The sequence below is a fragment of the Mobula hypostoma genome, chromosome 1 (genome assembly GCF_963921235.1).
Source record: "Mobula hypostoma chromosome 1, sMobHyp1.1, whole genome shotgun sequence".
Classification (NCBI taxonomy): domain Eukaryota; kingdom Metazoa; phylum Chordata; class Chondrichthyes; order Myliobatiformes; family Myliobatidae; genus Mobula; species Mobula hypostoma.
The window spans coordinates 189,018,183-189,045,985 of NC_086097.1; the positions used below are offsets into that span (position 1 = coordinate 189,018,183).

At 42.9% G+C, this 27,803-nt stretch overlaps 1 long non-coding RNA gene across 1 annotated transcript; it reads left to right on the forward strand.

The window, feature by feature from the left end:
* Positions 1-665: 665 nt before the first annotated feature.
* LOC134342777 (uncharacterized) lies at positions 666-27,662 on the forward strand. The gene is made up of 4 exons (XR_010017093.1): positions 666-768; positions 5,595-5,746; positions 18,887-18,957; positions 26,235-27,662. It is a non-coding gene; the product is annotated as an uncharacterized LOC134342777 (long non-coding RNA).
* Positions 27,663-27,803: the final 141 nt, after the last annotated feature.

Here is a 27,803-nt window from a genome sequence, read left to right on the forward strand (position 1 = left end):
TGGAAATAGGCCAGTACAAGATTCTAATTGACTAACTTCTAAGGCTAAACTGTTCACAGTGTTTTGAACCAGCCAACCGGATCATGACATTTAATCAATATCCATTTGGACCCCAGAGGAGTATTTAAGCCGGCATTCTCAGGGGACAGCACCCTCAACTGTGCACTGATGATGGCTTATCGATTGGAGCCGAAATGTCTGCAAGCATTTTACCAAGCTCAGCAAACTTCCCAATAGCCAACCCCGGCTACCAATATTCCGCAATGTTTCAGATCTCAGTGTTGTATAATGTGTGTATACTTTGGTAATAAATGCACCTTGAACTTTGTCCCAAAAAATGTGGATGAAAAATTATGAGTGGGCAGAAAAACAACTGTAAGGGACACATGAATGTCCTTCCAGCTGCCCTTTTAACCTTTCTTTTCCTTCAGTCACATTGGGACCAAGATTAAAATCAAGACTGTGTGTACAGAAAAACATTGTGCTCACATTTATAAACACCATGTAACGTAAATGATGTGGAGTGAAAACAAAAGGGATAATTTTTTGCGGGTTGATTGTTATCACTTGTGGATTAGTGCGTGCAGGAAGGGCTGGTAAAGCAAATTGTGATGTACATCATCATTTGAATATACTTGTTCTCAGGATGTGGGCAACTCCGGTATATTTATTGCCCCCATGTGACTGAGAGGATTAAGCGCCAAGAAGTTAGTATAGAACTGGCGACACATGTAAAGCAGAACAACCAGAGCTTCACTTCTCTCAAAGGTACTAGAATGTTTTTTATAACTACCAGGCTGCTTCTATATTTGGTGTGCTTGCAACCTCAAGAATTCACTGCTGCAAGCAGTTTCTGCAAATTAAAAATAAAACCACAGCATTTCTGCTTCTTCATCTTTAATGCAGCAGGGAATGAAGAAAATATTGCATTTCTAATTATAGAGCAATTTATTTTGATGCCGAAAGGTAACATTGCATTCTTATAGCATTGATTATAATTGTCAGGCTGCTGTTTGTAGTTAAGGCCTCTGCAGATGCAGTATCTGTAAAGACAGTATAAGACAAATGCTGCAGGCATGTCATTCTGTTTATTGTAGAAACTGCAATTAGCTACACAACTGCCAGTCACCTTGAATATCCATTGATGCATTAATTGAGGCCATGTATTTGCTTTCTCGGTATATTTCTGACTGTAATAGGCTTTTAACAAATGCTGGCTTTCAAAATCTTTGATGGATGCTTAAAAGTAAGAAATAGATCCAGTAAAAGTAATGAAGAGTAGAAACTTAGAAACAGATTGCCACATCACATGGGACAGAATTTTTGCAAGAAAATTCTTCAAATAGAGATCTTTCTAGAATTGCAACTACAGCATGAAGGAATAGAGCAAAGAACATATAGGGTTCTTGATCGAGGCATTGACTAGAATTTCCTGCTTACCATTGCTCTTGCATATTAAGTCTGAACTTACATTTTGCTGATGCCAATTGTCAACTCACCGAGAGGCAACAGTTTGATCTTCAGAGTTGAAATCCTGTGCTTCTACGAATGTGACTACCCTCACATGGAGGAAAGGAAGCAGAACAACCATCACTCATAAGACAGCTGGGAATAAACCACTTGACAATTGGACGATCCATACCTTCTTGCTTTGCAGTCTGTAAAATTTGTAAACAACTTTGACTGTTTCAGCGTGACTCTTACATGAAGAATCATTCAAAAGTATTAAAACTTGTATATAAAATCAATAAACAATGTTTAGTTCAATAAAAAAGCCTGAAACACCACAAAATCCATGGATTCCCTCATGTCTTCAGTATTAGTTTTCTATTTATTATTATTTGTTCTCTTTTGTATTTGCACAGTTTGTCTTCCTTTGGTTTTTTTTTGTCAGACTTTATGTGTAGTTTTTCATGAATTCTATTCTATTTCTTTGTTCTGATGTGAATGCCTGCAAGAAAATGGATCTCAGGGTGGTATATGGTGACATATATGTACTGTGATAATCAAATCAAGTTTCATCGTCATTCAAACCATTCATGGATACAGCCGAATGAGACAACGTTACTCTGGGGCCAAGGTGCAAAAACATACACACGCATTCAAGGTAATGAGAAAGGCAAAAAAAGAACATAGTCACGTAAGAAAACAAATTTTTAGACCAAGTTCCTGAGTGACAAGTCCCACAACTTTGTTTCCCAGCAGTCAAGAGGCCACCGGCCACCACCGCGCGCGCCCCCCCCCGAGCCCAGGCGCCACGCTACAACGCAGGCCACGCTACAACGCAGGCTTGTGGGCTGAGGCCTAGTTCTAGCTACAACTGAGGCAACACTGCAGCCTCGCTACCTGTCTGTCACCAAACAAGGGAAGCAGATCTGCGGCAATCAATGTCCAACAGAGTCTTACGATTGCAAGAGAAGCATATAAGACAACTCCGGTGCGTCCGAGTAGCTCGCAACAGTACGGTCTCCACCCAAGTCAGCTCTTCTGCATTCATTCCGGATTCTCCTGTGGCCCAATGGACCAGCTCAAATCCCCAGGCCCTATGGCGTGACTTGAATCCCTCCGCCCGATGGCCCTGCTCAAATCCCCCGGCGCAATTGGACATCCCCAGCCTGATGGGCCGACTTGCCTTCTCTGAACCGTCAGTGGCTCTTACGACACCCTGGCTGCCTACTCCGAACAACGAGCAGCTCACTGATGTGATGGACCTGCTATACAGGTAGATATCGGAGTAAAGAATCATCTTACTATGTATAAAATACATTTAACAAGGAAGTAAAGCACCTTCGGTTGGCCTCCGTGAGGCTGCTGCATGTATATGCACTGCCATCTTATTGGAATAAATTTACTTTGAAATTTGAGATCACATAAGAACACCATAAGGAGTCCAGTTTTGGAATGCCATCAGGAAACCACCAGCAAAGAGCAGCTATAAACTTTGGATGTGTTTTTAAATTTCTTTCCTCTTCTTTCTGTAAGAGTATACTTCAGATAAATATTATGTGGAGATTTGTGACAAATATGATTATATGATATATATGTACAGTATCTGAAATACATCCTATGGAAATGTTTGATGATGAAACTCAATAAAAAATAAACTACAAAAAAAAAAGAAAATCCCAAACGTGACTGCTTTTGCATAGAAATGCTGGTAATTTTTCTAGGGATTCAATATCCCTCTAAAACTAAGGTTCTCTAAACCTGTTTGTGTTGGAGAGCATTTGGTAAATGCACTCTTTACACACGTGTATTCCCACACACACACAAACATTGCCTTGTCATTGTGCTGAGTGAACGTACTTCAATGTCGTCCCCAGTGTATTCTCATAGTGGGTCCGAAACCGAACTGATGTGCTGGGGTTGGATTTCTGGTGTCTTTCCTTCCATGCACAGCGGAATGTTCCACTTCTTTAGTAATGGGGATGTGTTGTCTATATACTGTATTTAAGGTAGATACTTCTGTTTATTTTGTAATATGATTGTTACTACATTGTGGGGTGCATCATATTCTAATTCAAGTTAACTTTGTGGGTAATTAAGTATGGTATGTCCTGGTGCCTAATAAACTGGGTTCCTTGCTCTCGATAGGGGAGAGAGATTGGGCTGCCAGGAGTTCACACTGGGCAAGAAATAAGTATGGATCTATTATTGTGTTTTGCAGTAGATATTGTTTTGTAAATATTGGCAGCTTTCTTTTCACTGTTTTCAATAATTTTTTTAAGTTTGATTTTTGACACACCTAATAATCACACTTGCATTAAAATGCTGAGTGATTCCAGCCATTTTTCTCTTTGGTTATAACCCACGTATCTAACACTGTTAACCTTGCCTTTTACTCAAAGAGAAACACACAAATTCTATACTCTCAAATTTTACACTTTGAAGACCTTCCACGTACCAAGTAACTGTTTGCCGGAAAAAGGTCTATTCCAAGCCTGTTATTATGAGGAATTCAAAATCTTTGCTTTTAGGATGTTTTCATTTTCCGTTGACTGTGTGCTTCCATCTACCATGGTCAATAGGCCTCTCAACCACAGAAAAGTGATTTCCAGGACAACTGTTTCATCTCCACCAACTATTCCCCTTCTCACTTTCCCTTGCAGATGCAGCACCTACCCTTTTGCTTTTTCCCTTCCAATGAGCTTGGGACTCAGACGCTTGTCCCAGATGAAGCAGCAATTCTCTTTAATTTCTTCCAATTTAACAAATTGTAATGTGTGCCTGTGATGCCGGTTTCCATATTTTAGGAAAAAAAAACAAATGCAGACTTGGTAGCCATTTGACAGAAAACCTTAGTTACATAGAAACATAGAAATCTGCAGCACATTACAGGCCCTTTGGCCCACAATGTTGTGCCGACCGTGTAACCTAGTCTAGAAGCTCAGAATCAGAATCAGGTTTATTATCACCGGCATGTGACATGAAATTTGTTAACTTAGCAGCAGCAGTTCAATGCAATACATAATCTAGCAGAGAGAAAAAAAATAATAAATAAAATAAAACATATTAAATAAACAAGTAAATCAATTACACATATTGAATAGATTATTAAAAAATGTGCAAAAACAGAAATACTGTATATTAAAAAGGTGAGGTAGTGTCCAAAGCTTCAAAGTCCATTTAGGAATCGGAAGGCAGAGGGGAAGAAGCTGTTCCTGAATCGCTGAGTGTGTGCCTTCAGGCTTCTGTACCTCCTACCTGATGGTAACAGTGAGAAAAGGGCATGCCCAGGGTGCTGGAAGTCCTTACTAATGGATGCTGCCTTTCTGAGACACCGCTTCCTAAAGATGTCCTGGGTACTTTGTAGGCTAGTGCCCAAGTTGACTAGATTTACAACTTCCTGCAGCTTCTTTCAGTCCTGTGCAGTAGCCCCACCCATACCAGACAGTGATGCAACCTGTCAGAATGCTCTCCACGGTACAACTATAGAAGTTTTTGAGTGTATTTGTTGACATGCCAAATCGCTTCAAACTCCTAATAAAGTGTAACTGCTGACCTGCATTCTTTATGACTACATCAGTATGTTGGGACCAGGTTAGATCCTCAGAGATCTTAACACCCAGGAACTTGAAACTGCTCACTCTCTCCACTTCTGATCCCTCTATGAGGATTGGTATGTGTTCCTTCATCTTACCCTTCCTGAAGTCCACAATCAGCTCTTGCGTCTTACTGACGTTGAGTGCCAGGTTGTTGCTGTGGCACCATTCCACTAGTAGACATATCTCACTCTTGTATACCCTCTCGTCACCACCTGAGATTCTACCAACAATGGTTGTGTCGTCAGCAAATTTGTAGATGGTGTTTGAGCTATGCCTAGACACACAGTCATGTGTATACAGAGAGTAGAGCAGTGGGCTAAGCACACACCCCTGAGGTGCGCCAGTGTTGATTGTCAGCGAAGAGGATATGTTACCACCAATCCGCACAGATTGTGGTCTTCTGGTTAGGAAGTCGAGGATCCAATTACAGACGGAGGTACAGAGGCCCAGGTTCTGCAACTTCTCAATTAGGATTGTGGGAATGATGATATTAAATGCTGAGCTATATTCGATGAACAGCATCCTGATGTAGGTGTTTGTGTTTTCTAGGTGGTCTAAAGCCGTGTGAAGAGCCATGGGAGATTGCATCTGCCATTGACCTATTGTGATGATGGACAAATTGCAGTGGGTCCAGGTCCTTGCTGAGGCAGGAGTTCAATCTAGTCATAACCAACCTCTCAAAGCATTTCATCAGTGTCGATGTGAGTGCTACCGAGTGATAGTCGTTAAGGCAGCCCATGTTATTCTTCTTTGGCACTGGTATAACTGTTGCCTTTTTAAAGCTAGTGGAAACTTCTGCCCGTAGCAGTGAGAGGTTGAAAATCTCCTTGAATACTCCTGTTAGTTGGTTGGCACAGGTTTTCAGAGCCTTACCAGATACTCCATTGGGACCTTCTGTCTTGTGAGGGTTCAGTCTAACATCGGCCTCTGAGACAGAGATCACAGGGTCATCAGGTGCAGCAGGGATCTTCACAGCTGTAGATGTGTTCTCCCTTCCAAAGTCTACATAGAAGGCCTAGAATTTCCCTACTGCATAGCCCTCTGTTTTTCTAAGCTCATGTACCTATCTAAGAGTCTCTTAAAATACCCTATCGTATCCACCTGCACCACTTTCGCTGGCAGTGCATTCCACACACTCACCACTCTGTGGGTGAAAACTTATCTCTGACATCCCCCTTGTACCTACCCCCAAGCACCTTAAAACTATGTCCCCTCGTGTTAGCCATTTCAGCCTCAGGAAAAAGCCTCTGGTTGTACACACGATCAATACATCTCCTCATCTTATACACCTCTATCAGGTCACCTCTCATCCTCCATCGCTCCAAGGAGAGACGGTCAAGTTCACTCAACCTATTCTCATAAGGCATGCTCTCCAGTCAGGCAACATCCTTATATCTTTCCTCTGCACTCTTTCTAGAGTATCCACATCCTTCCTGTAATGGAGTGACCAGATCTGAACACAGTACTCCAAGTGGGGTCTAAATAAGGTCTTATGTAGCTGTAACATTACCTCACGGCTCTTGAACTTAGTCCCACGGTTGATGAATGCCAACTCACCATATGCCTTCTTAACAACACTGTCAATCTGTGCAGCAGCTTTGCGTGTCCTATGGACATGGACCCCAAGATCTCCCTGATCCTCCACACTGCCAAGAGTCTTACCATTAATAGTTCGGTCTGTAAGAGTGACCATGAGCTTCAGTTGCTTACCACTTTCGTTTTCTGCGTACTCTTAGTCTGACTTATCTGTCTTTGACCTACTTGCTCCATTGAGAACACAACCCATTTTCTCTCTGCATATATTAAAGCCTATGAAACTTAGACTTGAATTTATGATTTCAGGTAAGCAGTATTTCTGTCCACAGACATAGCCATATTTCTCTGTTTCAATTTCCTTCCCTTTTCTCCTTAATCACAATTTTTAAAAGTTAATTCTATCTTGACAAATTTTGGTCAAGCACTATCACAAACATTCCTTCCTGTTTCTGAAACTTTTATTTTCTTTGTTCCAGTTCTGATGAAGTGCCGTTGACCTGAGATATCAACTCTTTTTTTCTTTCCCCACTGAGACTGATAAGCACTTCTTCACATTTTCTGTTTTGGATTCTGAATACCAGTATCTGCAGGTTTTCCTTACCTCAATTATTTTCAGTTGAACTGATTTATTTCATCCAAATTTTGAGCTCAGATTGTTTCATTGGTGCCCAGTGATATTGTATTACATTCTCACTCACATTCTCGATTAAAGATAAAACTCTCTTATTTCATTTTAATGTTCAAACTTTGGAGATGTAGTAATGTTTACTGGCAGAAACCAGCAGAAGTTGAACCCCCTCCTTTGCCTGGGTCCTATTGTTAAAAGGCTCATGCTCACAATAACATGAGTTTGTTTATTTCAGCTAGACCTTTCCGCTTGGGGCATGAGTGCATTTGGAGCCGGAACAACTTCCTGTGGTGGTTTACAGCAGCGTTATTTGAAATAATTGGCATAAATATATAGACAAATATTAGGAATTATGAGCAATAATTTTTGACAAATGTGACCTTCAGTGAAAATTTAGTTTTTTTTTATATTGTGAGTGCACATATATTAAGATATTTATGATCAGACTCACAAGATTCAAATTTCAGAATAGAGGTTAAGTTGAACAGGTCCTAAAATTAATTAGTGCCATGTGATTAAACTGAAGGCAGAATACCCACTTTGTTCTCTTTTTCTTTACGATGATTTCATTTTACAGCTGTTGATTTTCTCCACAAATCAACAGACAGTCCAATATCATGCAATTGCTTGCTACAGGCAGCTGTGGAGGCCAAGTCATTGGGTATATTTAAGGTAGAGGTTGATAGGTTCTTGATTAGTCAGGGCATGAAGGGATATGGGGAGAAGGCAGGAGACTGGGGCTGAGAGGGAAATGGATCAGCCAGGATGAAATGCAGAGCCAAATTTGACTCGATGGGCCAAATGGCCTAGAGCTGCTCCTATTGACAGTGTTTCACTCAGTCTTGTAGGAGAATTTGCTTCACATTTGGCAGCAGCAGGAACAACCCATAAGAGTATACCTGCTTGTCCTAACTCCCTTGCTGTTGATAGAGTTGGAATGAACTCACAGAAGATTCCAGTCAGAGTCCTCATTCTAATGCAAACAACAGGAATTCTGCAGATGCTGGAAATTCAAGCAACATACATCAAAGTTGCTGGTGAACGCAGCAGGCCAGGCAGCATCTATAGGAAGAAGCGCAGTCGACGTTTCAGGCCGAGACCCTTCGTCAGGACTAACTGAAGGAAGAGTGAGTAAGGGATTTGAAAGCTGGAGGGGGAGGGGGAGATGCAAAATGATAGGAGAAGACAGGAGGGGGAGGGATGGAGCCGAGAGCTGGACAGGTGATAGGCAGAAGGGGATACGAGAGGATCATGGGACAGGAGGTCCGGGAAGAAAGACGGGGGGGGGTGACCCAGAGGATGGGCAAGAGGTATATTCAGAGGGACAGAGGGAGAAAAAGGAGAGTGAGAGAAAGAATGTGTGCATTAAAAAGAGTAACAGATGGGGTACGAGGGGGAGGTGGGGCCTAGCGGAAGTTAGAGAAGTCAATGTTCATGCCATCAGGTTGGAGGCTACCCATACGGAATATAAGGTGTTGTTCCTCCAACCTGAGTGTGGCTTCATCTTTACAGTAGAGGAGGCCGTGGATAGACATGTCAGAATGGGAATGGGATGTGGAATTAAAATGTGTGGCCACTGGGAGATCCTGCTTTCTCTGGCGGACAGAGCGTAGATGTTCAGCAAAGCGGTCTCCCAGTCTGCGTCGGGTCTCACCAATATATAAAAGGCCACATCGGGAGCACCGGACGCAGTATATCACCCCAGTCGACTCACAGGTGAAGTGATGCCTCACCTGGAAGGACTGTTTGGGGCCCTGAATGGTGGTAAGGGAGGAAGTGTAAGGGCATGTGTAGCACTTGTTCCGCTTACACGGATAAGTGCCAGGAGGGAGATCAGTGGGGAGGGATGGGGGGGATGAATGGACAAGGGAGTTGTGTAGGGAGCGATCCCTGCGGAATGCAGAGAGAGGGGGGGAGGGAAAGATATGCTTAGTGGTGGGATCCCGTTGGAGGTGGCGGAAGTTGCGGAGAATAATATGTTGGACCCGGAGGCTGGTGGGGTGGTAGGTGAGGACCAGGGGAACCCTATTCCTAGTGGGGTGGTGGGAGGATGGAGTGAGAGCAGATGTACGTGAAATGGGGGAGATGCGTTTAAGAGCAGAGTTGATAGTGGAGGAAGGGAAGCCCCTTTCTTTAAAAAATGAAGACATCTCCCTCGTCCTAGAATGAAAAGCCTCATCCTGAGAGCAGATGCGGCGGAGACGGAGGAATTGCGAGAAGGGGATGGCGTTTTTGCAAGAGACAGGGTGAGAAGAGGAATAGTCCAGATAGTTGTGAGAGTCAGTAGGCTTATAGTAGACATCAGTGGATAAGCTGTCTCCAGAGACAGAGACAGAAATATCTAGAAAGGGGAGGGAGGTGTCAGAAATGGACCAGGTAAACTTGAGGGCAGGGTGGAAGTTGACTTTATTAACTTTGCCTCCAACTTCCACCCTGCCCTCAAGTTTACCTGGTCCATTTCTGACACCTCCCTCCCCTTTCTAGATATTTCTGTCTCTGTCTCTGGAGACAGCTTATCCACTGATGTCTACTATAAGCCTACTGACTCTCACAACTATCTGGACTATTCCTCTTCTCACCCTGTCTCTTGCAAAAACGCCATCCCCTTCTCGCAATTCCTCCGTCTCCGCCGCATCTGCTCTCAGGATGAGGCTTTTCATTCTAGGACGAGGGAGATGTCTTCATTTTTTAAAGAAAGGGGCTTCCCTTCCTCCACTATCAACTCTGCTCTTAAACGCATCTCCCCCATTTCACGTACATCTGCTCTCACTCCATCCTCCCACCACCCCACTAGGAATAGGGTTCCCCTGGTCCTCACCTACCACCCCACCAGCCTCCGGGTCCAACATATTATTCTCCGCAACTTCCGCCACCTCCAACGGGATCCCACCACTAAGCATATCTTTCCCTCCCCGCCTCTCTCTGCATTCCGCAGGGATCGCTCCCTACACAACTCCCTTGTCCATTCGTCCCCCCCATCCCTCCCCACTGATCTCCCTCCTGGCACTTATCCGTGTAAGCGGAACAAGTGCTACACATGCCCTTACACTTCCTCCCTTACCACCATTCAGGGCCCCAAACAGTCCTTCCAGGTGAGGCATCACTTCACCTGTGAGTCGACTGGGGTGATATACTGCGTCTGGTGCTCCCGATGTGGCCTTTTATATATTGGTGAGACCCGACGCAGACTGGGAGACCGCTTTGCTGAACATCTACGCTCTGTCCGCCAGAGAAAGCAGGATCTCCCAGTGGCCACACATTTTAATTCCACATCCCATTCCCATTCTGACATGTCTATCCACGGCCTCCTCTACTGTAAAGATGAAGCCACACTCAGGTTGGAGGAACAACACCTTATATTCCGTATGGGTAGCCTCCAACCTGATGGCATGAACATTGACTTCTCTAACTTCCGCTAGGCCCCACCTCCCCCTCGTACCCCATCTGTTACTCTTTTTAATGCACACATTCTTTCTCTCACTCTCCTTTTTCTCCCTCTGTCCCTCTGAATATACCTCTTGCCCATCCTCTGGGTCACCCCCCCCGTCTTTCTTCCCGGACCTCCTGTCCCATGATCCTCTCGTATCCCCTTCTGCCTATCACCTGTCCAGCTCTCGGCTCCATCCCTCCCCCTCCTGTCTTCTCCTATCATTTTGCATCTCCCCCTCCCCCTCCAGCTTTCAAATCCCTTACTCACTCTTCCTTCAGTTAGTCCTGACGAAGGGTCTCGGCCTGAAACGTCGACTGCGCTTCTTCCTATAGATGCTGCCTGGCCTGCTGCGTTCACCAGCAACTTTGATGTATGTTCCTCATTCTAATCCTCCTTTTACCTTTCAATAGAGGATTGAACAAATATTTCAAAATTTAAAAATTGGCCACCTTTTGGCCTCCTTTAAGATGAGTCATAACAGGACTATGATTCTGTGCATCTGCTCGATTCTATGCTAAGAGCCACCAACTGCAACACCATTCTTTGCTTAAGTTAAAGATTTGCTCAGAAGTAGGCCCTAGAGATATTGAGATACCAAGATAAGAGTCCTGCGAGCCTGACAGCAGATAATAGCTCAGGAGGTGCTAGTTCATTGAAGGGCACGGAAGCAGACAAGTTTCACACCAGAACATTCAGTAGTGAGGGGAGGGTGGCTTCGAGAGGTAGGACATGAGCAATTAAATAGTTGGGACATTCTGATTCCTGTGACAAGACCTATAAACTATGTGGAGGAGTCTCTTCACCCATAGATTTAGGAAGATTTTGGAGTCCCAGCATTTAAGCATGAAAGTGCTCGAAAGGTTTGGAGCCCAAGGTTGACATTGTGTCTAATGGTACCATGACTTGCACATCAGCGTAGGCAAAACCACCCTGCATCACCGTGCTGCATTACAAGCTCAGAGGTTTGTCATCCAAGGGCAGCAGCTGTCAAAAACAAACGGCTGGAGGAACTCAATAGGTGGAGATGGAAACTACTGTGTATTTAATATTTCAGTAATATTTGGGTATTATTGTAAATATACTGTTTGATTAGCATTCTCTATTGTTTATGTAATTCATTATGGGTTATATGTAAAAGTATGTGAATGACATACGTCATCATGCCACCATGTCATAAGCACACGCCTCACTAAAAGTTAAAATGAAGTGGATACTTTTATCCCTGTCTCTGTGTTTTTCTTTTAAGCAACACACATCAAAGTTGCTGGTGAACGCAGCAGGCCGGGCAGCATCTCTAGGAAGAGGTACAGTTGACGTTCCAAGCCGAGACCCTTCGTCAGGACGAACTGAAGGAAGAGCTAGTAAGAGATTTAAAAATGGGAGGGGGAGGGGGAGATCCAAAATGACAGGAGAAGACAGGAGGGGGAGGGATGGAGCCAGGAGCTGGACAGGTGATTGGCAAAAGGGATATGAGAGGATCATGGGACAGGAGGCCCAGGGAGAAGGAAAAGTGGGGGTGGGGGGAACCCAGAGGATGGGCAAGGGGTATAGTGAGAGGGACAGAGGGAGAAAAAGGAGAGAGAGAGAAAGAATGTGTGTATATAAATAAATAATGGATGGGGTACGAGGGGGAGGTGGGGCATTAGCGGAAGTTCATGCCATCAGGTTGGAGGCTATCCAGACGGAATATAAGGTGTTGTTCCTCCAACCTGAGTGTGGCTTCATCTTTACAGTAGAGGAGGCCATAGATAGACATATCAGAATGGGAATGGGATGTGGAATTAAAATGTGTGGCCACTGGGAGATCCTGCTTTCTCTAACTTCCACTAATGCCCCACCTCCCTCTCGTACCCCATCTGTTATTTATTTTTATACACACATACTTTCTCTCACTCTCCTTTTTCTCCCTCTGTCCCTCTGACTATACCCCTTGCCCATCCTCTAGGTTCTCCCTGCCCCTTGTCTTTCTCCCTGGGCCTCCTGTCCCATGATCCTCTCATATCCCCTTTGCCAATCACCTGTCCAGCTCTTGGCTCCATCCCTCCCCCTCCTGTCTTCTCCTATCATTTTGGATCTCCCCCTCCCCCTCCCGCTTTCAAATCTCTTACTAACTCTTCCTTCAGTTAGTCCTGACGAAGGGTCTTGGCCTGAAATGTCGACTGTACCTCTTCCTAGAGATGCTACCTGGCCTGCTGCGTTCACCAGCAACTTTGATGTGTGTTGCTTGAATTTCCAGCATCTGCAGAATTCCTCGTGTTTGTGTTTTTCTTTTGATTAGTTTTATGTTTTGGAGTTATAAAACGTAATAGAGGCAATAAGAAAGTTTTAAAACAAACCCAAAATGACTTCCTACATGTTGAAGTGCAGCATGTTCTTTCTTCATATGGGAGAAGAGAGAGACATTTAAGTTTAAAGAAGGACAGCATGTTGTTTTTCTTTGATTGCACAGCGAGACGCTCAAGTTAAAATAAAAGGCAGAACACGGATGAAATTCATAGGTTCATAAACGGTGAGTACCTGGTGATATAATAAGAAATTTTAAAAAGCAGAAATGGCTGGCTACATCAGAAAGATAAATGTGTTCGATTGCAGAGCAAGTAACAGGAATATCTATACTGTACAAATCGAGCAGCATTTTGCAGCAAATGGAATAGCCAATGAAAAATGAGTGCCAGTTTTGTTGAGTGTAATAGGTGGGGAAGCGTACAATTTGCTTAGAAGTTTAACTGCTCCAACCAAACCAGCCGGAATGAGCTTTGCTGATATCATGAAAGTAATGCAGGAACATTTAGCATTGAAACCATTGTTGATTGCAGAACGCTTTGGGTTTCATAAGTGGAATCAAAAGGAAGAGGTGTCCATTTCAGTTTATATGCCTGAACTGAAGAAATTGTCTGAGCACTGTGTGTTCAGTGATGGGCTTAATGGTGCATTGAGAGATCATTTAACTTATGGAATCTTTTAAGAATACACTCAAAAACAGCTCCTAACTGAAGCATAATTCACATTGAAAAGAGCTTTGAAATTGCTGCTTCAATGGAGACAGCAGACAAAGACACAATTGAGTTGCAGTCAGGAATTAAAGTGAGCTTGAGCAAAATTGCAACGTCTAAACAGAAACCAGCCTGGCTAAACAAATTGTGCTACTGTTGTGGCGGGGGCTATATACACCAATACAATGCAGATTTAAAGGTAAAGCTTACAGAAAATGCAACATAGTGTAAGGGGGTTTCTTTTTTTTATGTCACTGTGTAGTATAATTAAAATGGCTTCTTTGTTATGTTATAATTGAAAGGGCTTCTTTGTTATGTTAACTGCTGGGAAAGTCCTCCCACTAGCAGTTTTGTTTGGATCACCTTACTGATAAGAAAGGTGTTACATAGAAACATAGAAAATAGGTGCAGGAGTAGGCCATTCGGCCCTTCGAGCCTGCACCGCCATTTATTATGATCATGGCTGATCATCCAACTCAGAACCCCACCCCAGCCTTCCCTCCATACCCCCTGACCCCCGTAGCCACAAGGGCCATATCTAACTCCCTCTTAAATATAGCCAATGAACTGGCCTCAACTGTTTCCTGTGGCAGAGAATTCCACAGATTCACCACTCTCTGTATGAAGAAGTTTTTCCTAATCTCGGTCCTAAAAGGCTTCCCCTCTATCCTCAAACTGTGGCCTCTCGTTCTGGACTTCCCCAACATCGGGAACAATCTTCCTGCACCTAGCCTGTCCAATCCCTTTAGGATTTTATACGTTTCAATCAGATCCCCCCTCAATCTTCTAAATTCCAACGAGTACAAGCCCAGTTCATCCAGTCTTTCTTCATATGAAAGTCCTGCCATCCCAGGAATCAATCTGGTGAACCTTCTTTGTACTCCCTCTATGGCAAGGATGTCTTTCATCAGATTAGGGGACCAAAACTGCACACAATACTCCAGGTGTGGTCTCACCAAGGCCTTGTACAACTGCAGTAGTACCTCCCTGCTCCTGTACTCGAATCCTCTCGCTATAAATGCCAGCATACCATTCGCCTTTTTCACCGCCTGCTGTACCTGCATGCCCACTTTCAATGACTGGTGTATAATGACACCCAGGTCTCGTTGCACCTCCCCTTTTCCTAATCGGCCACCATTCAGATAATAATCTGTTTTCCTATTTTTGCCACCAAAGTGGATAACTTCACATTTATCCACATTAAATTGCATCTGCCATGAATTTGCCCACTCACCTAACCTATCCAAGTCACCCTGCATCCTCTTAGCATCCCCCTCACAGCTAACACTGCCGCCCAGCTTCGTGTCATCCGCAAACTTGGAGATGCTGCATTTAATTCCCTCATCCAAGTCATTCATATATATTGTAAACAACTGGGGTCCCAGCACTGAGCCTTGCGGTACCCCACTAGTCACCGCCTGCCATTCTGAAAAGGTCCCGTTTATTCCCACTCTTTGCTTCCTGTCTGCTAACCAATTCTCCACCCACACCAATACCTTACCCCCAATACCGTGTGCTTTAAGTTTGTACACTAATCTCCTGTGTGGGACCTTGTCAAAAGCCTTTTGAAAATCCAAATATACCACATCCACTGGTTCTCCCCTATCCACTCTACTAGTTATTGTATTTGCTGGGTTTTTGGGTAGAAGGCGGGAGAGAGAGACAGAGGATGGACCAGGTTCTGTGAGTCCACTAACAGGGTCGGAACCCGAGTAGGGCGTTCGGTGAGGAGAGGAGACGGAGATGGACACAAGTGGAGCGTCTAGTCAACCACCGTTGTTGGTCCCAGGTGGCCGGTCGAGGTGGTCTGAGGGGTTGCAGGATGAAGAAGAAGGGTCCTGAGCTCCAACTGTTTGTGCATGAAGAGATTGAACTTTGATAAATGTGGCACCTTTTATTTTCCTTTTATATTTTATTCTCTATTAATTATATAGTTCCAGTAACATCTCTAAACTGTAAATCATTTAATCATATCTGGTGTATTGTCTGTTGTTTGGGCGGGGTGGGGTACATCACACAGCATCCACACAAACTGATTACCCAGTTTGGCGGGGCCGAGGGCTGTCTCCCTAGACGACAGCGAGCCGAGCAACCCTGAGGCTGGCCAGGGGGGCTACAATAGTAAAACACATTCAAAGAGCATGCTGGGCAGACGAAAGCAAACTGAGAGCACAGGGAAGAGAAAGAGATAAGTGTCAAGTTGCAGTTTCAAAAAGACCACAAATCTGCATGCTGTTGATGAAAAACCTGATAACAATGTGAGTAACACAGGGCTGAGTAGCCTTGGGATTTATTATGTGAAAACTAACACAGAGGAGGTGCCAGAACCCAAGATTGTTTCACAGACACAAGTTTCACCTGTCAAGCAGAGAAACCACCCCCCCTCCCCCCGTGAGGAAAGACATTATCCCACAAGAGATCACCTACAGTGATTAAATCTTTAGGCCACAATGGGAGAGTTTAAATTTTACTATGACGTGGATGTCTATTGCTGCATCTACAATCTCTTGTGATTCTTCAGTCTTCCGTCATGCTGGCTCAAAAGCCATAGTTGCATCACAGCTGTACGTTGGTGTGTTCAAAGGGGCTAGCAGGTTGTTCCATCTGTACAACTAACTGTTCCTCAAAAGGTTAGTATGATTTCTGAGGTACCACCTGAGAGAATTGATATGGATTCATACAAAACAAACTTCCAGTCCTTCTCAGAAGGAAATAAGTTGTGCACTCACTAACCTACAGTCCTCGCTGTTGTCTATCACCTAATCAATTAGACAGGGGCCAAGACAGTATTCTCCATGGATGGAACTTTTGGTCTTGGATCTTCACGAGTTCATGATCCAAGTTCTTGGGCACACTTATTAAAAGAAGATCAGACTTTGATTTAAAAATATCCACAGCCCATTCAAATTTAGCGATAGAAAGATTTTAAAACATTTTCTTTGAATATCATTATGATTAATTAAACAAAGAGCACACATATGATCCATGGTATGCACATTGCTCGATCTGATCTGACCAACCAGCTGACAGCTGCATATCTACTCTATGTGTTTCCGTAAATTTTTCCTAACATCCTGATTGTATACTCAGAGGTTTCAGCTTACTTGCTGATGTTTTATAGTTATTTTTGACCATGGTTCTACATGAGTGTCACACCAGGAACATGATATAAATCTCACTTATATTTTAAGAATCTTGGAAACTCCTGCCTTCTTTATGATTCAGACTAACTGATAGATATTATTAGCTAAAAGTAACATGGGTGAACAAGCTTCCCTCTTCTTTACACAACTTGCTTCAGCAACTGAAATTCCACATTCTGACTATTAATATAAAATTCCTTTAAGTCCCACAAAACACTTCCTGTAAATAGAAGTACTTGAGAATACCTAAACAAACATTTTCTCATGTCTCTTACTGTCTCATTTCATGATCCCTTTAACTTCAAAGTTCATTTAATAAATCCTGCATCCTCCCTTATTTATTTTTTTGCCATTTAATTTCTCAGAGATTTATTGACCATCTCTCTGTTGTGCATGCATATATACTTGCAAAGGAATTAGTGTACAGCTTGGAATTCTTTGACCTTGTTCATAGTTTCTTCCTTGGGGCTAATATGTCATGTAAAAGTCTTAATCTTGTTTGTGGCTTGAAAGCTTTAAGCTTTTCTATATCTGGTTTATAAGCAAACCCTTTACCGAGCTTTGGTTTTAATGTTATTTTGTGGCCTTCAGTCATGTTTGAATATACATCTCCTAAGCAAAGTGTTGCACCTTTGCCTGTTCAGTTGTTTCATTAAAGGCTACCCACAGTTATTGATCATAGCATTTTTTTGGTTTAAAATGAATCCTTTAGGAACCCACTTTATAACCTGATATGAGTAAGACAACAGAAACAAATATTCTCACTTCACCAACCTTTCACCTGTACATCCTCTTTTCCTTCTCCTCTTTATACCCCTGCGTCTTGAGATTGCCAAAACGCCGGTGGGAAGAGTGAAACTGTCATGATAGCAAGGCTTTGAGGAGTTCATAAACTGTAACATTCATTGTGAGGATCACTGCAAAGCACTTTCTCCAGAATAGACCAGGGAGAAGAGAATTTGTTTCTCTTGCCGGTAAACTGGTGTGATTAGGTACTCTTCTGCGTATGCATGTTGCTTATATGTAAACAAGTTATAAACCAGCATCTCGAGTGACGTCTCCACAGAAAATCCTTGTTTCACATTGGCATGTACACGATGCAGAAATGCAGATGAAACTACAGGCAACCTCCGAATAAATGGAACTTGTCTGCTGCCAGAATAGCAAGCATTGATCTGCGTGATTTGTGCATTTGTCCCCGCATCCAACTGACATTAAATTATGAACTCCTTCTTGGTTACAGTATTTGGTAGAGTTGACATGAGGCTCCTACATATTATAAATGGACCACTAATTATGCTGAGACAATACCTCTTGGTTCTTGACTCCATAACTATGGGAAATAGTCTCAACCCTGACAAGGATCTAATTAAATCTTCTCAAAAATATACATTATTAAAGTAATTCTTCTCAACTCAAAAGAATGCTAAATAAGGATATCAAAGGTAAACACTGGATATAGTTTCACCAAAGCCATTTACAAATGGAGTAAGACTTCCTACAACAATCAACACACATCAAAATTGCTGGTGAACGCAGCAGGCCAGGCAGCATCTCCAGGAAGAGGTATAGTCGACGTTTGGGCCAAGACCCTTCGTCAGGACTAACTGAAGGAAGAGCTAGTAAGAGACAACAATCAATTTGTTTTTGACGAGTACCTGCATGTGATGCCATTCCTTTGTGCCTTTTGCCTTGGTTGTTGGAAAAGATTAAGTGAATAACTGAGGGGCATTTTGAAAATTTTACACACTAAAATCATAGTGCACTGGGAATGGCAAGTGAATAGGTTCCCGGTCAAGTGAATGCTATCAATTTTCTGGAGTGTTGTTGGAGCTGAACTTATTCAAGCAAGTGGAGGGTATTCCCTCACATTCCTGATTTGAAGATGATGGTCCTGTACTGTGTGACCAAAAGCTGAGTCACTCACTGTACGCTTCCTGGGTTCCTGCTTTTGTAGCCACAGTACATGGTCCAAGTGAGAATTTGGCCAGTGGTGATGATGGGGCACTTGGTGACGATAATGTTATTGAGTATGAATGATAAGTCGTCTCTTGTTGAAAATGATAAAATAACTGTTAATTTTGTGATGTGCATATTGTTTGCTACTGCAGCCCATGCTTGACTGCTGAGTAAAAGAACGAACTGCTGGAGGAACTCACGGGGTCAGGAAGCATTTGGGGAGGTAAGAGTTTGATCAATATTTCTGGCAAACTGAGCTCTAACTTTCAGAGGGCAGATAGCAGCTATAAGATAGTAGTGAACATACTGTCAAAGTGTTTGTTGAGATGTGTCTGTGTGGTGGTATAGTGGGTAGTGGCTGTCTTTCTCACTTTCTGCATCCATCGCTGGTTAGCAGTCTTGTGAAAAGGAGAGCTGAATGTGTGAGTCTCTCCCTGCTAGTACATAGCCTCTCCAACAGCAAGCCTCATGTAGTGCCTCCTCACAGGCGATACATGGAAAATTAACTCCTTTTGGACTCAGGCTGAACTATAGCGGGTAGGGAGAAGGTCTGGCCCCTGCACATGTAGCACGCAGGCCCACTGGTGTGTGGACATGCCCTGGCGCTCGTGAACCAGATCCCCAGCTATGAGTAAATAGCCCCACTGCCTTGTAGGCAGCCTTGGGAGAGACGAAGGCTACGGGAGTAAACCCAGACAGCAGATCTGGAGCCCCAAAAGGTGGCTGGATGTCATTGAACATCCTTCTGGCAGCTCCTGCAGCCAAGCTGGTGCCAAAAGTATTACTTGATTAGCTTTCCTTAGGACTACACTGGTGAGACCGAGAGGGGGAACTTAATGACTGGGCATCTCAGGATCTCCATACCTTCTGCCCAGGCTTGTGATGAAGACCATCACTGCCCATTGTCCTTCAAGTCAGACGGATGCCAACCAAACATACAGATGCACAAAAAATACAGTGGATTCCAGTTAATTGAACTATCAGGGCAGCTGCTTATTTGGGACAGCTCTTAAAGAACAAAAACTAAATCAAGAAAATAGATGGATTCCCTTCATTTATTTGTGACAGTATGTCACGTAACTGGGGCAGTAGACTTTTGTGGAATAGTTTCTAACTAGCTTCAGTCACAGGCACTTGCGTGGCCATTAGACACTACATCACGCTTAGAGCGATCAGTTTTTAAATGCCATCAGTTGTGTGCATTTATGATCAAAAAGCAGTGATATTTGTCACTGATAGCTGGCGAGAAATAAGCAGCAAGGCAATTCAGAACTGCTTTGTTTACCACAGTTTCAAGCATCCAGGCTTGGAGATATCAGAAATGGCTGGGAGTGAAATGAAACGATTTCACTACTTCAACAAGTTAGGAAATACATCGGTATCGACAATCATCTTGAATGTTACAATGAAAATGAAGATTTAGAGAATGTAATCATCTAAGGTATTGTATGAATGCAGTCCATTATCTGCACTAGGTGCCGGCACTGATTTTGCTCACTACAGTCAATCATAAGAACACAGCAGACGAATTCCTCCAGCGATAACTATTAGAAACGAACACACAGTTTTATAGTATTGTAGAGGTATTGGTAGTGTTCTAATTTGTTCTGTATCTCATTTAAGTACATAAATTGTTACTCAGTTGAACAGTAGTTTGTCTTTTTTATACCTTTTAACTATTTCCATGGAACTCTGACTAATTGGGTCAGCGGCTTAATTGGCTCAGAACGTACTGGTCCAGAGATGTCCCAATTAATTAGAATCCACTCTAATAATATAGCCCAAGTCCTTCAGTGTCTTGTAGATTGATGGTGCCCAGGATGTTGTCAGCAAGAACATGCCTGCAGCAGCACGATCATCATGTGCTAAAAAAAAGGGTAGCTGCAGCTTGTGGTCCACCAAGTGAACACTGGAGAGCAGCGCCGATGAGGGGGCTAGCCCCGACCCAACATGGACACTGTGTCACACCTCCTCTAACATCTCCTTCTCCGGGTGCTGCAACAGGTGACCTGTGATGTGAGGCCCTGGTCCGCATTCCAACCAAGGCCATGCAACTCCACCGCCACTGGTCTCACCAATGAACCAGTGAACCAAACTTGTCATGAATTTGATGGGTTGTTATAACAATTTGGTTGTTTTGTGCTAACTACTACTATGACCAGTTGATTGTTAAGTTCAAGGTTCTCAACTCAAATGTTCTGTTGTAATGTTTGTCATCCTTGAAGAGAAGGAGGCTGGAGGGTGACCCATCAGAAGCATCAATCCAATCTTTAGATAGAAGATTGATTCTTTTTTCCCCATAGTGGGTGGCAAAAACAAGAGGGCATAGGTTTCCTTCTAAGAGACGAAGGAATTTCAAAGGGATTTGAGGGGAAAGTGCTTTTTTAAAATACAAAGGAATGTTGATGTCTACAACTCGCTGCCATAAAAGGAGGGAGAGTCACATAAAGTCACCATGTTTAACGGAAATTTAGGCAGGCACTTATATAAGCAAGGCATAGAAGGATACAGACCTAATGCAGGCAAATGGGATCAGTATGGAAAGGAAAATGGTCAGCATGAATATGGTGAGATGAAAGATCCCATTCCATGTTATACAATGTTATCACTGGATGCTTTGATCTGACTGGCTTCTACTGCAGTCATGTTGTTTTTGACAAGAGATTACCAACTAATCCACCCTTATCTGGCTGTAAGTGTTTTATGAAGAAGCATTAGAGTCAACAGCAACTCATTCAGCACCTGCCATATGACTCCTTATCTCGCTGAATCCCTACAGACTTCAGTAGCCTGCAGCAACTCTGGAAAGCACAAGACAATCCGAAAACTGTCAATATCTGTCAGGAGTTAGCAGCAACAACTTCACCAATATAGCTGCCTTCACCACTGAGTTGCAACTTTACACCCGAACAGTGCATGTAGTGCCTGAAGTCTAAACAGATGTTATCAAGCCAGATACTTCCCCAATATGCCTGCATGTAACAGTAAAACATAATGTTTATCAGTGAGTGATCTTGCACAATTTAAAAACAACAAAGCCTCACATTTTATAGAATTCTGATTAAAGCTCCAGATTACTTTGAATCTTCTTATTTCTTATTTCACCTCCATGTGTTCACAAAGCAGAACAGAGCTCTAAACTCTGCTAGCCACATGGGACCAGGTACTTCCCAAAGGAGTGGATGAAGTCTTTATTCATTGCCAAAGCAGTCTAACAAATGTTTATTGGTTTCAGATTTCATAAACGCAACTTTAATCCCTAGACTCTGGACTGTTTTGAAAAGTGTTTCTCTCAAAAATTTAGAAAATCTTGCTTTGCCTTAAATTCTTCAAAAAATATTTTCTGTGAAATATTGGCTCAGAACACAGCAAAGGCACACTCTGTGAAGTGGTCATTCCATATAAGGAGACAATGAGCCACACAAGAGCCAGGGAATAACACACATAAAAGTTGCTGGTGAACGCAGCAGGCCAGGCAGCATCTCTAGGAAGAGGACTGCTCTTGGCTCCATCTGACAGGAAATGGTAAAGTAGTGGTGGTGGGGTGGGTTAGTGGGTGATTTTTGATTCTGGTCATTCTAGCTTGGATGCTATGTAGCCTCCTGTGTTATGGGTGTGGGACAAACAGTCCATGAGCAGGGTGGGTGGGATACTTTATGATATTGCTGGCCTTTTCCTGGAATATTTCTGCATACATGATGGTGGGTAGGCTGATGCAAGGGATGTGTTGGGCAGTCTTGACTATCTGTTGTGGAACCTTCCTGTCTGCTACAATGTAGTTCCCATACCATCCAGTAATGTAGCATGTTAGGACGCTCTCTACTCCACACCTGTAGAAGGTCATGAGTATCAACGTGCATTGTCCAGCACTCTTTGGCCTCTTCAGAAAGTAGAGGTATTAGTGAGCTTTCGGATTTTATCTGGAGACCCTCATATATAAAAGGGCACACAAGAGACCGCACACAAAGTATTTGAACTGTTCCCCATTCTGGCCTCTTACCTCTTCTTCCCACCTGCCTCTCACCTTCCTCTGGTGCTTCTCCTTCTTCCCTTTCTCCTCTGGTCCACTCACCTCTCCTATCAGGTTACTTGTTCTCAAGCCCCTTACCTTACACACACATCTAGCTTCACCTATCACGTTTTAGTTTGGCCTCCTTCCACTCCACTCACCTCTTATTCTGGCATCCCGTCCCCCCTTCCCGTCCAGTCCTGATGAGGGGTCTCGGCCTGAAATGTGAAATATTTATTCATTTCCCTGGATGCCACTTGACCTGCTGAGTTCCTCCACCATTTTGTATGTGTTGTTCCGGATTTCCAGTATCTGCAGAACCTCTTGTGTTTATGTTTGAGAGACCGGTCAGATGGATGAGGATGGATTTGTCATCTTCTGCAGGACTGCAGGCACCTTCAGCAGGAGGGGAATGGGACTTCTCTACACCCCTTCCCTCCTCACCCTCTAAAAGTTGCTACTGTTGGGGCTGGGTTGAATCATGCAGAGCTGAGAGTGTTGAACGAATCAAATCACTCACTAACTTGCTTTCTGTGTTCATCTCAAATGAACCATTTTTTTTCCATTTCCATCATACAACAGTTCTCAGAAATGGAATCCTGTTGCAACCTGGGGACCAGCTGTACTCTTCTCAGGGAAAGTCATTTATTCCCTGGCTCTAAACGCAAACAACAGGAATTCTGCAGATGCTGGAAATTCAAGCAACACACATAAAAGTTGCTGGTGAACGCAGCAGGCCAGGCAGCATCTCTAGGAAGAGGTGCAGTCGACGTTTCAGGCCGAGACCCTTCGTCAGGACTAACTGAAAGAAGAGATAGTAAGAGATTTGAAAGTGGGGGGGGGGGAGATCTGAGATGATAGGAGAAGACAGGAGGGGGAGGGATGGAGCCAAGAGCTGGACAGTCGACATTTCAGGCCGAGACCCTTCGTCAGAACTAGTACCTCTTCCTAGAGATGCTGCCTGGCCTGCTGCGTTCACCAGCAACTTTGATGTGTGTTACTTGAATTTCTAGCATCTGCAGAATTCCTGTTGTTTATGTATTTATACTGTAATTTTTGTGGTTTTTATTATTGAGTTACTTATCTTACTGTTTTTTTTTGTACTGCACTGGATCCTTTACTGGAAATGACATTAAGCAATCTTGAATCTTAAGTCTTGAATCATAAGTTGGGTATTCATAAGCTGGGGATGTCTGGTAAATTCAGGATTTACACAAGAGAGTCCTGAGAGCATGAAATTTGTGTAGAGATGTACAATTGTGAGCAACTATATTGAAGGGGAAAATATATCTACATAAAGATAGACATTTGACCTGGTTGTTTGTGCTAATCATGTGTTATAATAATGGCTGCCCAATCTCAAAATTCAATTCCATTTTCATAACCCAAACAAAAATCTGTTACTGTGATACAAGAAATAACCTTTGGAAACTGCAAAGCATTTTTAGCCATCCTAAAGTTGAGAAGAATGTCATATAAATTTCGATCTTCCCCTTCTGTTTTTCTTTCAAGTGCTGTTCAATATGAAGAACCAATGCAAGATTGTGGGTAGAAATGAGTATAATGCCTCTGCTGTCCAAACATAACTTGTAACCAGTTCAGTTTCCAGGGAACAGATGAAGCCTCCCAAATCCATTCCTTCCTAACGTAGAAATTTAATGGTCTGACTAAACACATTAAAAATTAAATTTCCTTCTTTCCTGGACACTGGGTATTGCTGAGTGGCAAGCCTGCTCGGAAACATTTGCTGGATCTAAATTGGAATAGAACCAAGCTCCTTAAAGAAAATATAGTTAACCGCAGAGAAAAATTAAACTGCTACAGAACCAAGATAATGAAAACAAAAAAATAAAATCAGTAGAAAAATCCAGATGGCTAAAAACAGGATTAAATTTTAAGCTTTTAGTTATATGTAGTTTATCTGTTTTTAGTTACTAATAAGGCAAAATTCAATTTCATCTGAAGCAGATCCTTTCTGGCTGAAGTTGGGGCAAATCTAAACAGGAACTAGGCATTTGTGTGTTATCCATGTTAGTTCACCTGATCGTTCCCTGATATAAACAGTGCACCAAAAGACATCAAGTTCCACCCATGTCAATATAAATTGAAGCTCAAACTTCTACACTATAACTATTGTGGAATAGTCTCAGCAGAAGTGGAAGCTCGTGGCATCAGCTTTTTGCTTTTCTATATAAAGTGATGCAAGGAGCACTGTTTTGCAGCCCCTGTTCCCATAGGCTGTTGTGCAGCTGAATAATGCTACACCTCGGCCTGCCAGTGTCCTTTGAGTATTATGGACTATCAAAGTCGCTTTTTGCATGTACAGTATAGTGCAAAAGTCTTAAAACTTACAAAAATAATGGAAGTATGATTTTCGAAATATCAAAAAAATTACTATAAGGGCAGTAAACAGTAAAAAAAAACTAAATCAAATCAATATTTGGTGTGACTACCCTTTGCCTTTAAAACTGCAACACTTCTCTTAGGTAGGCTGCCACGCAGTTTTATAAGAAAATCAGCTGGTAGGTTGTCCCAAGCATCTTGGAGATCTTGCCGCAGTTCTTCTGCAGACTTTGGCTGTCTTGTTTGCTTCTGTCTCGCCAAGTAATCCCAGGCAGCCTCGATGACATTGAGATCAGAGCTCTGTGGAGGCCACGTCATGTGAAACCATATTAAAAATCTTGGGTGCCGAAGACTTCTGCATAGTACTGTAAATAGTTTTTTTTAAAATGAAGCACTACCAAATGCATTGTAAATATCTGTTTTGCACAGACTGGAGCAGCGTCACAATCTCGTTGTCTTGATTAGTGAAAATAAAGTTTTATTCTATAAGGCCATATTACTATAACACATAGGAGCAGAATTAGATCATTTATACAGTGTGTTGTGAGACTGTGAGGAAGGACAGGCCAATGATAGAGGAAGGATATTTTGTGCCCCTCAAGATTAATGCCTCTGCTGTCCAAACATAACTTGTAACCAGTTCAGTTTCCAGGGAACAGATGAAGCCTCCCAAATCCATTCCTTCCTAACGTAGAAATTTAATGGTCTGACTAAATACATCCTTTTTATACAGGTCATAATTTCCTCAGAGGATATCCCAATCTTTAAGAAAACTGAAACCCTGCTTCCTGAACCAATTCTTCAGTCAGTAGACTTGACTGGGCAGCTTCTAAATTCATTGTAAGCTCCCAGACTACACAAGTTCCACAGACTGTGCTGCATTTGAGTGGATGTTTGTTGAGCCTTTAGTGAATGAATAAGTAGCTCAGTTATGACACAGTGGACGGCTCCCTGTTATTGGAAACTTCAGTATGTCAACAGTGAGCAACTGCGGTTGGGTTGGAGATCAGGGGGCAGGGTAAAGAACTGATGTCAGATTCTCCCTAGACCGTTCTGGCAGAGAAGTCATTTACAAGCTCTGATTTTTCAATGCTTTCATCCTTAAGGTATGTGAAACTGAAGGATAACTTTTGGCTTTCCTCTCATAGATGGAACAAACTGGCTAAGGAGGACAAGATTACATTGTCAATGTACATGCCTCATGATCATTTTACCCAGCCGCTGCAGATCTTTGCTATGCCTTCGGATCCATTGCTCACTGCCAAATTTAGACGTTGAGGCAGATGCCATACTATCTGCAAGGAAAAAATTTCATCTATTTTACAGTTCTTTACCTCAATGGACAAGGCTTTAAGTTCCACAATGTCTAGCTCAGTATGGAACAAGAGAAAATTGTCTAATATTAATGTATGTTTGTTGCCTGCATTATTCGGTGGGGTGCTCTGCAGTACGTGCTAGAAAGACACGGAAATTTCGTATCTCATGCTGCACAATCTAAACATTGAAGATAGTAGGTAATGTCCGAGGAAAGGCAACAAGGATATCTGAAGCTTAACACCATGAGGCAGAATTTGAGGACTAGCAGAAGGTGGCCACTGGGACGTGCCCTTACTCGGCATCAGCAGCCTCACCTTCCAGTTGACCCGTGGTGGCAAACCTTGACAACACAAGCCAAGCTCCAAGGAAACCCCCAGTAAGAGACACTTTGCCTAAGGAGCCTAGTCCCAGTCACAAGTGACTCCATAATTTTACATGTTGCCACTAATCAGGTAGGAAAGCATAGGAGCTGCATAAAACTTGCTCATATGTTGTTTTGTAGGTGCACCTCAATGATTATAACACATGAATTAACACATCATTTCTCCAATTACTTAAACAATTGGTATAGCACTTCTGTGTCTCCTGATACTTGGTATCCTGGTTAAAGAATTCAGATCCATGGATTCAACACATTTTACTATCCATTAAACACTCCTGTGCAGATTACACACTTTGCCGGCACAGCAAACTTCTTTATGCGTCGTGCCATTATATGGGTATTTTCACTCCTGCAGACAAAGCTGTGAAATAGGTAAAGTTGTTGCCTCGCTGTCCCAGTGATCCAGGTTCGGTAATGACCTCAAAGACAAGTTCTCCCTGTGAGAATGTGGCTTTCCCTCAGCTCCTCCAGTTTCGTCCCTCATCACAAATGAAATGCTGTTTAAAAGATAATTGCTGACTACAAATTGTCCCTCGTGCAGGTAGGTGGTATGAAAATTAAGGACAGCACATAGGTCTGTGAAAGCTCAAAGGAAGTAAATAAAGAATAATGCAATTGCTTGAAAAACTGGCATAGATTTGATGGACTGAATTGCTTATTTCTATGATATATGGGAAAAAAACAGAAGGAACTACCAAAGCATGTCCCGGCTGATCACCTAGTATCCATCACATAGACTTACTATTTGGCACATTTCTCATTTAATCGGACTTGCATGTTGTTTTGAGTGAATATGGAGGCTTCCCTTGCAGCCTCTGTCAGCTCTATGGCAGCCATATTGGGTATTCCTGTAGCTTGCCTGCTGTACAGAGTGCACCTTCAAGTGCTGGCTTCCTTCTCTGATTGCTACACAGTACAAAATAAGGAGAAAAGCATTAGAACCACAAAGTGCTCGTTTCTGGGTCAATGCTATTTAAGATCTTATTTTGGCCAATTTGTTTTTCTATTGGTACTCGAT